Here is a 16,590-nt window from a genome sequence, read left to right on the forward strand (position 1 = left end):
TTTCTGCTGCTCCAGCATACTGTGTGAAGGCAAGGTTTTAGTCTTTCTTCTTTTGAGACCTCCAGCTTTGCCTGTCTTTCTCTTTGCAATCTAGTGGTGGGGAGGCAATGTGAGTGGAGGAGGCAGGGGTTGTGCATGTGGGCCGTGCATGTTACTTGAAAGGAAGAAGTGTCCCCTGCTTCTGGCTAAGATGATCTTTTTTTGTAATCCTGATACATTTCCCATTTATAGCGGTGTGTGTTAAGAGAAGGAAAAAAGAAGAAACACAAACCAGGCAGGCTAATATCTCAGAACACCCTGAGATTTGCCTGCTGAGCCTACAAGTATCTTTGAGAGCAAGGTATATTCATATTTTTTATCATGTTTCAGTTACAGCCCTTAGTGCAATATCTAGAACATAAGGTTGCTAAAGAAATATCTTATTTCTTAAAAGACAAAGTAAGGTCTGCCATTAAAAAAAAATCTTTACAAAAAGGATCATCACTAAGTTCTTAAAAGTCTCTCATACTTCATTTTTTGAAACAAGACATCCTATTTATGAAAAAATTATTAGCATGAAACTATTCCAATCAATGCTAGTTTGGGATGCACAGAGAGATCATCTGACAGAAAAACTAGAAAGGAGGCAAATAAATTTAATGGAGATTTTATATCCAGGCCTATGATCTCAGGATTGCAAATGTAAAATGTCATTGTAATGTAACTGTTTAAAGGCCATTAAAAAAAAGAAATTCCATTTGTTGGATTTTGAAGTTCATAACTATAAAAAAAAAAAAACAACCAAGGCAAATTAAAAAAAAAAAAACCTAGTGTTAAAAATGTTGGTACTTGTGCTTGTGATAAAATTTTCAGTAAGCTTTTATAGACGGTATATTAGTCGGCTAGTGTTGATTATGCTGCATAAAAATAAATACCCTAATGGCAGATATCACCAAACATTTATTTTTCTTTTCTTTCTTTTGTTTCTAATTGAAGTCTAGTTGACACACAATGTCACATTAGTGTCAGGTGTACAGCATAGTGATTTGACACCAAGCATTTATTTTTCTCATTCACGTCATTCACTAGGGTTGCTCTGCTTCGGACTTCAGCTTGAGTTCAGATCTGTTTATCCATTCATTCTCCTTGGACCAGCAGCCAACTGAGGAGAAACTCACAGCACAAACCAAATCCTGCAAAAGATGACAATATCCTCTCACTTCAGGCTCATTAACATTCCACTGATGGACTCAAGTCACATATGCAGCCTAGAGCCAATGTACGATGGAATATTACCCTCCAAAAGGAGAGTAGGGGGCCATGATAACAGAAGAAGGGAGGGGGAAAAAAAGGAATAATTATAAGCAGATAACATGAATTCAAAGTTTTTGTCTAGAACACTTTAGTTGGAGATTAAGATGACCCTGGTGTCAAAGAAACATGTGAACTTTCAGTATATTATTAACGTATTTAGTTAAACTGTTGTGATAGTAAACCTCCAAAATTTAGAAGATTATATGAAATTTTACTTAATTATCATGTAACAGTCCAGAGTGGTTGTCACAAGTCAGCAAAAGCACTATTCCATAGTTATTCGGGAACCTGGGATAGTGGTGGCTCTGCCATCTTCAAGGTGATTGTGTTTTCCCCCCATTGATGTTAGTTTGAAGACCTGAAATGGCACACATCACTTACAACTATGTTCCGCGGAAACTTCTAACAGCCAAGGAAGCTATGCGATGCAGACTAGCTGTGTGTTGAGGAGAGAAAGAGGAGAACAGACTTTAGAGAGCAGTTTAGCAGTCTGCGAAAAACACAAGTCAATACATTTAAATTAGTTTTAAGAAGTTTTGCTTTTCTAGTTGGGAATATGATAGGATAGATTTTTTAACATTCATTGCCTTATAATTGAGTATACCTAGTATTTGTCAAATATTGAATAAAATATATTTATATTAAAGGGAAAAAAAACTATCAATTTCTTTGATAATAAACACCTAAAATATGAGAGAGGGAAGTAGAAAATAAGTATAGTTTCAGTAAGAAAATCTGTAATTTTTACTTTTTAAAGTATATTGCTTTGAATATGATACATATTGTTGAGTGGATTAGATTTCAGTAATAAGAACAGTGAAATACATAACCCATCATATAATTTTTAAAAAAAGGAGAAAGAGTTTAACTTGATGGCATTTCAAACTATAGATTGCTATGACTAAAAGTAATCATTTTAGCGTGAAAAGAACCTTAAATCACTAGACAATGTTTTTTCCTTTAATTTTTCCCTTCCTTTTCTTTTTAACTTCTTATTCCTTTTTTTTTTTTTTTTTTAATGAGTACCAATGGCAGTTTATCTCAGGGAGTTGCAAAAATATACTTTTTATTTACTTCTCAACTACGATTGACTAGAATTTTTTTCTTCACAAAATCTGAGAAGTTTATACTTACTGTCTGTTTTGTGCAGGTTTAGAATTTGGTGCAGTATGATATTTTGTAATGACAATCTTTTGAACACCACCTTAGTTTCAAACAAATTGAAGTAAAGAAAGTTTTTATGTTCGAAACACACTTTGAAATATGTGTCGAGATTTTTACTGATATAAGTAAAATGGTGTATTTTCTAAACATGTGTAATTTATATCAACCTTCGATTCCAGTGAAGAAGCAGTACTCAAATTTCCATTATCAGAGGGCAAACAACTTTTTGCTAAGTTAGTTGTTTTAATTTCACTTTGAAATAACAAGGTTTATAACTATTTTTTTTCCAAATGTAGTCATTCTAATATATTCAGCGTGAGCTATGTGTTTTCTCCTCTATTTTAAAATATTGCCTCATGTAAATTTTTTCAGAAATGGAAAATCCACCCAAAGATGCAAAAAAGAGCAAAACGAATCATGTTTTACATAGAAGGATTATAAATTTAAGCTTTAAAACAGATATAAATTGATATATAAATTTAATTATGTATTTTAATTTATATATTCTATATGGAATTAACTTTGAATTAACTTTCAATATATTAAATAGAACTGAGCAAAAAAAAATACTTTTAAAGCAACAAATATCCTGGTACGTTAAAAAATACTCAAACAGAATAATTATTATTTTTAGATAATCTTTGTAGATATTTCATATTTTATGCATGTTTTACCTAGAGGGGTAGAAAGAGGTCTTATCTAGAAAGATTATCCAAAAGTACAGCTTACTCCTGGAAAGATATTGATATTCTCTGAGAATTGTGAGGCCGTGATGAACCAAGGACTTTATATATCCTGGTCACCACCCTCTTTCCACTCTTGCCCTGAGTGAATCATATTGAATTTCTCCGTCATTAAACTGTGTATGTCTTTTGCCATCATCAGACAACTCTTCTTGACTGAGTCATCTCATCATGTCCTACTATATAATAATATTGTGCAATACATTAACATATTTCAGTATATAATTGATTTTTAATCATCTCAATTGATCATGCAGTTCAAGAATTGCATATAAGCAGCACCAAACTTACTCTCCAAGACTTACTTTATTTAACTTAAGGAATGCCATTTTTAGCCACTTTTTCATTCACTTTGTACATACTTATCACACTCTGTTGAAGACATTCATTTATCTGTTCCCTCAGCACACTATGCTTGCCTCAAGTAGAACCCCACGCACACACACAAAAACTTGTCTTGGTCTTCTTCATATCTCTATCACCAAAACTTTCCATAAGCTTTATCTTACTCATCTGTAAGATGAAACTAATATTGTATATATCACAAGATTAATGTGAAGACTAAATGAATTCATGTATCTAATCTTCTCTTCCACACACATTTCCAGAGAATCTTACTTATAGTGCAAAAGCTTCTTGTTACATTTATTCCAAAAATATCACTGAACCACTCTTACCTAAAAGTCAATAAATAAAGAACTTTTAGATACACAAAACTAAATAAGACATGGTTCCTGGCCTTGAGAAAATTTCAATCAAGTAGGGAGTGTACCAATTATTTATTATTGCAAAATAAACTACCCCTAGGGTGACCAATGTCCAGATTGCCTGGGACTGTGGGGAAACACATTCAGTTTAAAACAGAAACAGTCCTTAGTAAACTGGGTCAAGAGAGTCACCATAAATCCATTCCAAATCTTAGTGGCTTAAAGCAAAAATGGCTAATTGTTTCTCATGAGGCTGGCCAACTCTTCTGTTGGTTTTCCCTGGGCTTATGCAGCTACATCCAGCTGGAGAAGCAGCTGGGCCTCCCTGACCTCGTGGTCTCTGATCCAACGAACTTCTTCACAGCATGATAGGTGGTTTCGGTTGTAGGAACATAAGCCACCATAAGCCCCAACGCTCAGCAACATTATAAGCCTTCGTTTTCTTCACATTTTCTCCTGTCCCACTGGCCGAAGCAAGTTGCAAGGCCAGTCTTAAGTCAGTGTGGGAGGAGCCTATAAAGGGCACGGATCCCTGGAGGCAGGACTCTCTTGGAGCCTTTCCTGCAAAGCTCTACACTTACACAGCAAGTTAGAATATCATGGTCTTCTTGTAAGTGATGCAAGTAATACAACCGAAGTGGTATAGAAAAACAAAAGTGTGAGGGAAGAGCAGTGGGCTTGGATTTAGAACTCTGGGCCAGGGACTGAGCTCTACAATATTTGCTTTTTATACCTTAGTTACCTAATTTCCAGGAGCTTCATTTTGTCGTCAATAATACCACCCATGCCAACTTCACAAGGTCATTATGCTATAAAAGTGTAAGCTTAAAGTATAAAAATACAAAATATCTTAAAGATCAACTAAATTATCTTAGGATATTTCTCTTCTGCTATTTAAATCTTCTGACAAGGTTTAAAAATTCTGGTAAATAAGCACTTTATAATAATTTTTTTAAGAAATTAATGAATGCAGTTACTTGTTAATGTAGTTACCTACTTTAGTCATTTTACTTATAGTGTCTTCAAATATTATTTAATTCTTACTCTTTCAACTTCTCAGTTGTTTTTATTGATCAAAAGTTGGAAATTTTCATTTTGGGGGCAATGAGTTAAAATGGAAACTGATATTTGTCCAGACTTGGAATAAGAACCATTACCAAACACACAGAAATAATTACATCCCAGTGTTTGAGTGTCATATTCTTTAATCCATTGTAGCATCATGTTAAGCTACGAATATTGTAGCTTTCTACACTGTTCACTCATGTTATATTTCATTCTATTTTGATTTCTTTTTAAAAAACAACTATTGTACTTTGAACTTAATAGGCTGTATCCAGGTGATCATTTTAGACCTGGGCCATTGCCTTTTCCATGACTTGGACAGCCTATTTCTGTTTGAAATCCGTTTCACAATGTTTTAACTCTTTGTGTAGTATAAGTGGCTCTCGAGTATTTTTTTTCCTTTTCTTTAGAATAAATCCATTGTATAGTAATTTTCATTAGGTAAAAATAGTGATCTAATGTCTAGGTTCTAAAGTTTGTGTAGGTTCAAGTGTTAGCTCCACTAGGTAATAGCTGTGTGTCCTTGAACAAGTTACTTAAAGTTTCTGTGCCTGTTCTGTAAAATGGTGATGATAATAATATATATCTCATGATATTGTCATGGATGCTTAAAAATTTAACAATTGTTAAATGCTTATAACAATTTCTGGCACAAAAGAGTGGCCAAGTCAAGGTTACCTTTATTACTACTACTATTACTTATGTTTCATCATAAAACTAGATTTTTCCTCCACCTTTTATTTATTTATGTGTTCAATGGACACATATTTAAATGCCTGCTCTGTGCCAAGCACTGTTTTAGTAAAGGAAATCAGGAGTGCCAGGAGGGAGCAACAGGAGTAGATCGTACTACTCAAGACAGTTCTCATTGAGTAGATGATATTTATACAATAATTTGAAGGAGTTACTGAAATAAGCAAGGATGACACCTGGGGGAATAATGTTCCAGGTAGGGGAACAGCCAGGCACTAATCTTAACATGGAAGCAGGTGGAAGTATGCCTGGGGTGTTCAAAGCACAAGGCCAGTAGGATTGGAGCTGAATGAAGGAAGGGAAGAATAGTAAGGGTCAAAGACACAGCTGTAGCAGAGGCCAGATCACACAGAGGCTTCTAAACTTTTGTAAGGACTTAGACTTTCCTGCTGAGGGAAATGAGGAGCCATTCCAGGATTTTGATTGAATGTTTTAAAAGGCTGCTGTGTTGAGTAAAGAGGCAAAGAAACAGAGACCAGACTCCACTGTTAATGATCTTGCCAAGGTCAGTCATCAAATACCTCCTCGCTCCTATATCAGAAGGGCACTTTCAGTCCTTATGTCACCCAAATTTCCAGCAGTTGGTATCACTAGATCATTCATTCCTTTTTGTAAAGCTCTCATTCCCTGCCTATTCTGAAGGCATGCTTCTTAATGTTCTTCCTACTCCCTAGCTTTTTCTTCTTTGTCTCCTTTATTAGCTGCACTTTCTGTTCCTTTTAAATATTAGCATTGCTCAGGGTTCTCATTCTATACACTATACAGTGGCATAAAGGATATTGAAGTGGAATTAATTTGACCTGATTCACCTGTCTCAAATAATTACTAGCGATGTGTTCTTGGGTAGATTAGTGAACCTCTTAGGTTCCGTGGAATGGGAAAATAAAGTTACATACTTCATATTGTTATGAAAACCAAATCATATGTTTTGAGGACTGAATTAAATGTGCTTAATCCAGTGCATGGACCATAGTAAGGGCATGTAAGTGGGACTTCACCACCTGGACAATGTAAAACATTCCCAAGCCTTCGAATTCCAATAAGAGCCTGATGACTCCCAAATGTATTGTAATGTCAGATGTACATACTTAATTTCCTACTGGATTTTTCCAATTTAGTTATTCATAAACATCTCACACTCAGTATATGGAAAGTAGAGCTGATCCTTTTAGATCCCTCCTCCAACCTGCTCTCCCTCCTTTGTTCTCAAACAAGGTAGAAGGTGCGACATCCACTCAGGTGTCCAAGACATCATCTTTGATTTCTCTTCCTATCACCAGAGAAACATTACTGATCCTCACCAGTTCTAGTCCATAAATATCTTTTGAACTTGAACACATTTTTCCACCCACTATAGCAACTGCCCCAGTCCAGTCAAAACCCTCTCTCACTTGGGTTATTGAGAGCATTGTCTAAGTTGGCTCCCTGCATCCAGAATTGCCCGCTCCAATACATTCTACACCTTGAAGCCATTTTTCAAATGCAGAAATCATTACATCGTTCATCTGCTTTAAATTTTAGTCATAACCATAAGTTGAGTAATGATGGTACATTTGTACTGGACTTGCTAGTCACATCCTGAAGATCTCCAGGAAGAGACATTTGCAGATCCTTATAATGATATAATTTTGGGGGAGGGGAGTTCAGGATACATGCATGGTGATGACTTTTATTTGCTGACCAGAATTTTTTCCTCCTCTTCCTTAGATAATGTGCCTCACTTTTCTTTAAAATAAATTTTCCGGGCGCCTGGGTGGCTCAGTTGTTTAAGCGACTGCCTTCGGCTCAGGTCATGATCCTGGAGTCCCGGGATCGAGTCCCGTATCGGGCTCCCTTCTTGGCGGGGAGTCTGCTTCTCCCTCTGACTCTCCCCCTCTCATGCTCTCTATCACTATCTCTCTCAATAAATAAATAAAAATCTTAAAAAAAAATACCTTAAAAAAATAAAATGAAATAAAATAAATTTTCCTCTACTATCAACATTCTACTTTTGGGGTGAGATTAGCTTCTACATGAGCTACTAGGATGTACCTCCTACAAGTATAACATTTTGGGGAGGAATTACCTTCTACTAGAGTTTCAAGAGTGAGGCCCTCACTGCCTAAAATAATCAATACGTCACGTTGTGTGCTAACAATGGTTGATACAGAAGCGGGTGTGTGAAGTAAACATGTGTCATACGTGGGGGTCTTTGGAATTTTGTTTGGGGTAATGGAGGATGTGAGGCTTGGCACTGCTACAGCCATGAGTCTGGGCTTGCAGAAGGCTGTCCTGGAGAGCAAGGATTGGATGTTCGAGTTCTGGTTTTGATTGCCAAAGTCATACTCAATGCCTGTATACTGGAATTGTCACTTAAGGAACCCCAAATTCCTTTTTTTATTCAACTCGAATTGTGCTCTCTTGATGTTTGAAATGAAAACTTCCAAATAGAAATAGAAAATTTCAAAGAAATAGATAGGAAGATATCTTCATCTGCAACTATCATCCTAGGCTCCAGATTTTTGAAATATGGAAAAAATTACATTTCATAATTGACTGAAAAGTTACTTGAGTCATCAGTTTCTAGTCAGAAAATAGAAATCACTCTAGGAATTTCAAACAGTGGAAACAATTTTAGTTATTGGTTGCAAACCGATGAAAGAGTTGAAGGAAAATAAAAAGGGGCAAGCCAGATTATACTGATATTAAAATATGCAGAAAGCTTCTACTCTACCAGGATTCGAGGAATAAAAGGGAAAATAGCATTGCCAGAGCCCACAGTCGCTGGGCAGTCGATTGCCCTGATTACGGGAAGCCTGGAGACTGCGCTTCCCCTGATATAGGACAAGCTCTGAATTTCACCCTGCCTGCTCGAGCCAGGGTGTGTTTCAGCTTAGATCATATTTCTTTTGCAAACTATTAATCTCCAAGATGAAGTATGACTTTTTGGAGAAGGTTTTTAAAAGAAGATTTTAAAAATATATATTTCCTAGCACCCGCATCCATGGCAACTGTTCAAGAACACACTTTAGCTGCCCTTTTCTGTTATTTGGGTTGCATACCAGATAGAGAAATATTGTCCTAAAGGAGCAGTCACTGCGAAACCCAACCAAGCTAACCAAACAAACAGAAAACACCTGAGAAAGAGCTGAGATGTACTTGGATTTGGATATATTGCATGATGATGCTATTTGGTGTAATTTTTCTGAGCTTGCCTTTGAGAATGCTATTTTGACAGAGAAATTAAGTTATTTTACTACAGAGTGATCCAAAGGAAAATGAACATTGCATCTCTCTGAAAATGTAAGTTGATGCAGGAGAGGTGACGGAATCAGTGAATCACTTCCCTAATATATTTTTGCCACCTCAGCATAGATCATTAACCTAATGGATTATGTTTTGTAGTAGATGCATTTTTTTGTCTGTGGACTAAAATAACATATGGAATCTTCCCATTTTAATGGTCACTTAACCTTCACTGTGTAAAAGGCTTAAGTGGATTTAAACATTTGTTTTAAAATCCATACCATCTATCTTAGATACTAAGTAGCTAGAAGCTTCAGTTGACTCCCTGATACAAGCAGCAACCATTGTTGGCTGGCATGATAATATTGGGGACTCCTTTGCTTTAGATCTAGGACACTTTTGTTTTTGGAAAATTTGGGAGGTAGAAAAGTTTGCCTGCAGAGTTCTATCTAGATTTTCTCATTCGTTCTCCATCTTTCAGCCCTACCTACCCCATTCTTAGAAGAGAGTTACAATAAAGGGATTTATAGCTATATTAAAGACTTGGGCTACTTAAAAAAAAAAAGTATTCATATTTTTAAAAAGATCATAGTTAAAGGATAATGCTTTTTAACAAATAAATAAACCATTAATATTAACATTTTATGTAGTACACAAATTATTTTGGAAAAAACAGATCATTCATTAATCAAGAAAGACTTATTGAACACCTATTTCACACCAGACATTTTTTTTCCTAGGGTTTGGGGTGATAAAGATAAATAAATGAAGATCCTTCACTTCCAAGAGTTCACAGACTAGTGAAGAAAATCTATAATTAATATATAATATAGTAAGTAATTATACAGTGATAATCTCTATGATAGAGGAAATATAGGGAAAGTATAAAGTATAGGGAACACAAAGCATTCCAAAACACAGGCCTTGTTCAGAATGCATCTAGAAGGAAATCTATGCTGAATTGTAACTGATAAGGAAAGTCAGAAATGGTGGATAATGCCAGGGAGTAATTGGGTGTGATCTGAGAACAGAGGTAATCAGAATCCTATTTCATATGCAGAGAGCGATATTACTGGGCTGCCTCTAAGCCTTATTACAAAACTGTGGCTGTGAATAGAGAACCCAACCTGGGATTGTGGGTGCACAAGCAAAGCAGGAGGAGCTTAAGTGGGTCTTATAGAAAGCCACCCAGACCTCTGCTAGGACAGCAGGTTTTATGAAAGGTGTTGATCCCTAATCCAACTCAGCACCAAGAATGTTTGTTAAAGAGTCTACCCCAGCCTAGAGGCAGGAGAATAGGTAGGGTAGTTATGGGGGTAGGGAGTGCACCAGATGCCTAAAGTCAAATCATGTAGATGACTGCATACGTAAGACCAGTCCACCCCAGAGGGACTTAGATCTACACAGTGGGACCATGAGGAAGCTCCATATGTCTTTCCTTAATTCATAAGCCTTTTGCTGTGGGTTCTCTATCTGCACTCTGACAAAAGCATGCTCACTGACACAGCTCTCAAGGAGCAGGAAGCAGGTCACAGTCAGCCCAGAACCTGCAAAAAGCAGTATCAAAATCATTAGCCAGCTTGATGAGGCCCAGTTCTGCCAAGAGAGAGCTTCAGTCAGGCTTCCTAATAAATGCTGAAGTTCAGTTTCAGTCAGCATGTCCACCAGAAAGCTAGTGTTTTAGGAACTCTTAGCAAAAAGTCTGTGATTTGGCCAGAATTTTGATTGTCTGTTTGACACAAAGAAGTTGTTAATTTCTCATTAATGGTGGAATTTTAACAAAGAAAAATAGGAAAATTGAGCAAAGGGAGTGAAGCATCATGACTGCCAATCATTTTCTCATTTGTTCCGGTACCACCATTTCAAAGAAAATGAATCAATTAATCAAATGAAGATGTTTATTTTTAAATATATTTTCCAGGCATACAAGACTATTATATGATATTTTCTGAGTGTATCATGCATTTTCATGACTCCATGCTTTTTTATTTCCTTCCCTGAATCTCTTGCCTCATATCTATTTTTTGGAAACTTACTCATTCTTCAGTGCTCAACTGAAGTGTCCCTGATCCATTTGCCCTTCCCTAACACCACTTCAGGAAGAATTAAATGTACCATAACATATTTGCTAATAAATTTCTCATGCCACTTATTTTTATTCTTCTTGCTATTATAACTAGCTCTCTGCATGTCTCTTTCCTAATCTAGATTAAACAAATTTAATAATAATACACATTTACTGAATTCTAACCAGATGAGTTCATTTAATCTTTAAAAGGCTCCTATAAGGTAGATACTATTGTTAGCCCCTTTTTACAGATAAAGAAACTGAGATATAGAAAGGACTTTCTCAGGATGAATCTGGCAAGTTGCTGAGCAGGCTTCTAAACCCAGAAAAGTCTGACTACAGGAAAATCTCTTAACCACTACGCTCTAAATGACAGATTTCATATAAAAGAAAACTTCATATAAGTACACAAAAATGAAAGCCCACATTTTAAGGTGTAAAACAGTAAAAGAGGACAATCCATTTATTTTTATTTATTTTTTTTTTTAAAGATTTTTTATTTATTTATTTGAGAGAGAGAGAATGAGAGAGAGCAAGCACATGAGAGGGGGGAGGGTCAGAGGGAGAAGCAGACTCCCTGCCGAGCAGGGAGCCCGATGCGGGACTCGATCCAGGGACTCCAGGATCATGACCTGAGCCGAAGGTAGTCGCTTAACCAACTGAGCCACCCAGGCGCCCGAGGACAATCCATTTATGATGAAATATAATCATGTGTTTCCTCCTAAATTATCAAAATGCAGCAGCATGGTTAACTTGGCATTTATATAAATAAATGACACCTAGAACACACTTCGTGGTAATTTTTCTTCTTCACTTGCATTTTGTCACTTTCCTCGGAATTAGGTCACAAATATACTTTAAAAACATTTCTTGAAGCAAGGGATATAACTTTCTGAAAATTAATTTCTTTTTTTAAGGTTTTATTTATTTATTTAATATTTATTTATTATTCATTTATTTGAGAAAGAGAGAGAACACACACAAGCAGAGGGGGAAGAGCAGAGGAAGAGAGAATCTCAAGCAGACTCCGGGCTGAGTGCAGAGCCCCAGGTGGGGGTCGATCTCATGACCCTGAGATCATGACCTGAGCTGAAATCAAGAGTCTGACCCTTAACCAACTGAACCACCCAGGTGCCCCTGAAAATTAATTTCTCGATCAAAATATTTTCTGGGAACTTGCATTAATTTATAGGTAATTTTTTATAAGGAAAGATCACAACATCTGTCTTCTAAGACTTCAAATCTGAGATTTTTCTTCTCACTATCTCCTTGTTAATGAGAAGGAAGTTAATATTCAGTTATTTTTAGTTGCACTACTTTATATTTTTAATATATGAATTGTGCAGTGTAGCTTTTTACTGGATTTATGTGTGCTGTTTCTGAGGAATTCATTTATTCTATTTTATTCATTTTTAATTTGTGCTCCTGGAAGAAATAAGACTCAAAAATGCTAGATATTTTAAAAGACATTTAAAGTGAATATGAATTTTAGTACTAAATATTAGGTGAGATTAAAGACTCAAAAATCTGTTTAATCCTATAGCAGAAGCATCTGCTTTCCTTTGAAAAAAAGAAAACGTTTCTCTGTAAGTAGGAACTACTTGCCAAATAATGATGTCACCCTTGGTTATTGCTGGATGTTCTACTTCCTGCTTTGGTTTTATCTTGATGTTGAGTAATGTTTTTTTCCATGGCATTAAGATTGTCATGTTCACAATTATGGTTAGCAATTATCTTTAAGAGATACACATGCAGAAATGGATTATATTAATTCAGAAGTTGCTTCTCTTTTCAAAATTTTCCACTGTTGTTAGAGTTGTTGTAATAAGAAATAACAGCAGTGGGCAAAGTACCTTCACCTCTGATTAGGATAATTGAAGGAAAAAAATATATATATAATGAAATGTATATAATGAAAAGATACATATATATATATTTTACATAATATAAATATATATACTTTATATGAATAAAATAAACATAAATAAAATTTTAATAATTATAATTATTTATAATTTTTAATAATTCTATTACTAATCTTCCATGTGAGAAATAATGGAAAACTGCTGATGGTGACAGTATATTCAGAATATTTTAGGCCAAGGTTTTTTTTTTTAACCCGCTAGAAAACACTCTATGCTCAAGTCTCTAATTTAGTTATTATTTACTATTAGTGGTGTTATAGATCAGTTTCTTTTTGGAAGAGATAAATATGGAAAAAGATGTTTAATGATAATGTACAAATAACTAGAGACTATTCGTTAGATATAGGATGAGGAAAGTATTGATTGAAATGAAGATAAGAAAGGAACTGATATCAAACAGGGACATATCAAGTAAGCATAAGCTTCATTCCAGAATTCTGATACTAAGTTAAAGTCTGTATGTTTATTTACTTTTTATTTTTCATTTTTTATTGTTGAGTGATAATAGCTGCCATTTATTGATTACTTATTATTTCATTTTTTTCAAGTTTTTATTTAAATTCCAGTTAGTTAACATATAGTGTAATATTGGTTTCAGGAGTAGAATTTAGGGATTCATCACTTACATATAACACCCAGCGCATCACAACAAGTGCCCTCCTTAATTCCCATTAAAGTCTGTATGTTTAAATTAATGTTGAACAAGACACAAGTAAGAAAGTGCTTTTATAGGGAGATATGAATGAGTTTAAGTTTTGTCACTAGCATTGTTTATAGGAAAGGAGTAAGTGACAAATTAGAGAAAAGCACATTATTAATGTGTTATTAAAAATTGAAATAAGCAATTCAAGACATGAAGTGATAATTTCAGTTTGTATTTCAAGTTAAATTTCTACTTTATCTGTGGTATTTTAAGTATAGAATCTATTATGTCTTCAGAACAATTAAAAATGTTCTGTGACACCAGTAAGTGCTCTTCTGTTCCCCAAGTTTAAATTTCATTGTGTATTACTAATATCTCTATTCTCTTGTTCCTCATGGTGTATTTTTATTTTGATATAAAATGTATTCTGTTACATGCTAAACTTCTGTTGGTTCCTCTTGAATGTGTTCCTTACTTTTTCTTCTACGACACAAAATTGACCAGCAATGTCCTGTGAAATACAGTCACTCCACGAACAGTTACCCAAATGGCAATTCTGAATCACTGCAGCTTACATTCATTTTTTTCTAGACCTCCTGTGCAAGAAAAAGTCATACTTTCTCTTCAGAATTGGCAATTTTTTCTCAAGTCCACTGGTCTTACAGGTACTGACCACATGAAACATGAATCAATCCCACTAAACCCTATTTGGTTTCTTGATGTCTGTTCAATTCACATTTTTCTGAATGCAGTTGGTACAACATGTCAGACTTAATCTAACACTCTATTTCCTGGAGTAATGGATCATTAATACACACACACACATACACACACACACCCATTAACATACAAAAATCTCTTTTATCCAGGCAGCCTGCATAGCTGTATCCTTGAGGTCCATCTAAGACATTTCTTCCTGCCTTTGTTTATAGAATCATTAGTAAATGCTATAGATGTTAACATCTATTTATGCACTTTACAACCATGTAGTATGCTTGCAAAGTCATAGCTCATGTTATTTTTCACATTTTTTATTGCATATATCTGTCATTCTTAACACCAAGAATAGGAAACTGTCTTCTATTAGAATGGATGACCCAAAATTTCAGAAATGAGCAGAACAGGCAGATAATAGTGGAAAAAGAAGGAATTAAATCTGAGAGTGGGCACAGCAAAGTATTAGCTTTAAATATGAAAAAATAACAACAGCCCAAATTCACAATGCAGAGATAAGTTTGAGATGTCCCATGACAATACATACTGAATCCCAGAAGCACTTTGGAATCCATGCGCGCCAATTATTCTGATAACAACTGAATCAAACTGGTTTGTCCATAACAACTGCAACACAGTCATATATTATCACAATGTATTTTTATTTCTCTAACTTAGACAATTTATATGGATGATTATAACTAGTCTCCAAATGTTAACCCAAATGAAGGGCGTTTCTTATCCTATCTTATAGCATACCTAGTTCTCAATTTGCAAGATAGTCAGCATTTTAAATGTAGAACCATTTCTTTTCTATTTGTTGCTAGTTTTTTCTATGGGCTTGCTTATTCTTTCTTATCCTTCTATCCTTTATTCTACACCCCCACTCAACATAGGCAACAATATTAACGTGCTGTGTTTATTATCTTAAGTGTTCTTTTCAATGATCATTTTGTCTGCAGACACTGAATATAAACAAATAGGATTATATGACATAATTTAGTTTTTAAAAAAAGTAATCAGTATATTTCTGAGATTATTTATGTTCCTAGATTTACCTCTAATGTGTTGCTTCTGCCTCCTGATATTTCATAAAGCACTGACATCCCAGTTTACCCATCTTTTTTCCCTATCTCCATAAACATTCCTTCACTGAGCATCTATTTACATGTCCTCTAAACTATCTTTATGAAAATCTTGCCAGGATGTGTGATCAGGAGCAGATTGTATATATTTTATATTTAATTGGGTAATTCAAGACTCTTTTCCAGAAAGGTCTCAGCAGTATAACTTTCCACAGCAGAGAATGAGGACTTATACACACCCAACACTTGGCATTAGATAGCTTTCTAATAGGAGTAAAGTGATATGTCATTATTGCTTTAATTTGAATTTCCCTAATAACTATGATTTTGAGCATCACATCTTCTATTTGTCATCTTGTTTGGTTTTCTTTGCTGGAAAGGTTTTGACATGCCTTTGTTTATTTTTGGTTTTGGATTGCAGGTTTTTTTCTTGTTGATTTTCAGATTTATTTCTATAGTTCTTCCTTATTGGATTGTGTTTTGAACATTTTACTTAGAAGTTATTTTTTGGTTTTGGTCATAATAATTTTCCAACATTTCTTCTACTGAACATTTATTCTAGATTTAAATCTTTAGTCCACCTAGATTTTCTATTTTTGTGTGGTCTTAGGTAAGGGCCCAATTTTATATTCTTCAGATAGTGAGACAATTTTTCTACACCAAACAATCTTTCATTTTCTCGTTGATTTATTGGGTACCCTATTCATAGTGGATCTGTATGCACGTCTGTCTGTGAGCTCTCCATTTTGGTCTATTGGTTCATTTGGGTCTTTATTGCACCAATGGCTTTTGAATCAGTCAGAGCAGGCTATATTATGTTGTGGTAATAACTCAAATTCATCAGGGACTTAGAACAACAGAGGTTTATTTCTCACTCATGCTACAAATCCATTACAGGTCTACAAGGAGCTCCAATCATCTTAGTTTCTCAGGAATGCAGGCTGTTGAAACAACGTGCAACCTAGGCATTGCTGTTCATGGGCTATACGGGAGGAAGGACTAGAGGGTTTTGTGTTGATAATTAAATAAATGCTCCAAAGCAAAAGCAAAATACCTACCTTTGGCTTATAATTTACCATCCAAAACAAGGGTCCAGGAAGTAACATTCTTCCATGTGAACACAACATGGAGACCCAGACATGTTCAATGAACTGTATTAATGACTACTATAGCTTAGTAATAATTTTTGAATATCATAGTCTCTT

General features: G+C 35.0%; 1 long non-coding RNA gene across 1 annotated transcript in view; it reads right to left on the reverse strand.

Annotated features, from left to right (window-relative positions):
• Window positions 1–936: 936 nt before the first annotated feature.
• LOC118544369 (uncharacterized) overlaps window positions 937–16,590 on the reverse strand; it is a 37,414-nt gene continuing 21,760 nt past the window's right edge. The window contains exons 3-4 of the long non-coding RNA XR_004921545.2: window positions 1,675–1,729; window positions 937–1,172 (exon numbers count right to left, since the gene is read on the reverse strand). This is a non-coding gene — a long non-coding RNA (uncharacterized LOC118544369). The remainder of the gene's footprint in view (window positions 1,173–1,674; window positions 1,730–16,590) is intronic.

Source organism: Halichoerus grypus, chromosome 7, assembly GCF_964656455.1.
Source record: "Halichoerus grypus chromosome 7, mHalGry1.hap1.1, whole genome shotgun sequence".
In the NCBI taxonomy this organism is placed as follows: domain Eukaryota; kingdom Metazoa; phylum Chordata; class Mammalia; order Carnivora; family Phocidae; genus Halichoerus; species Halichoerus grypus.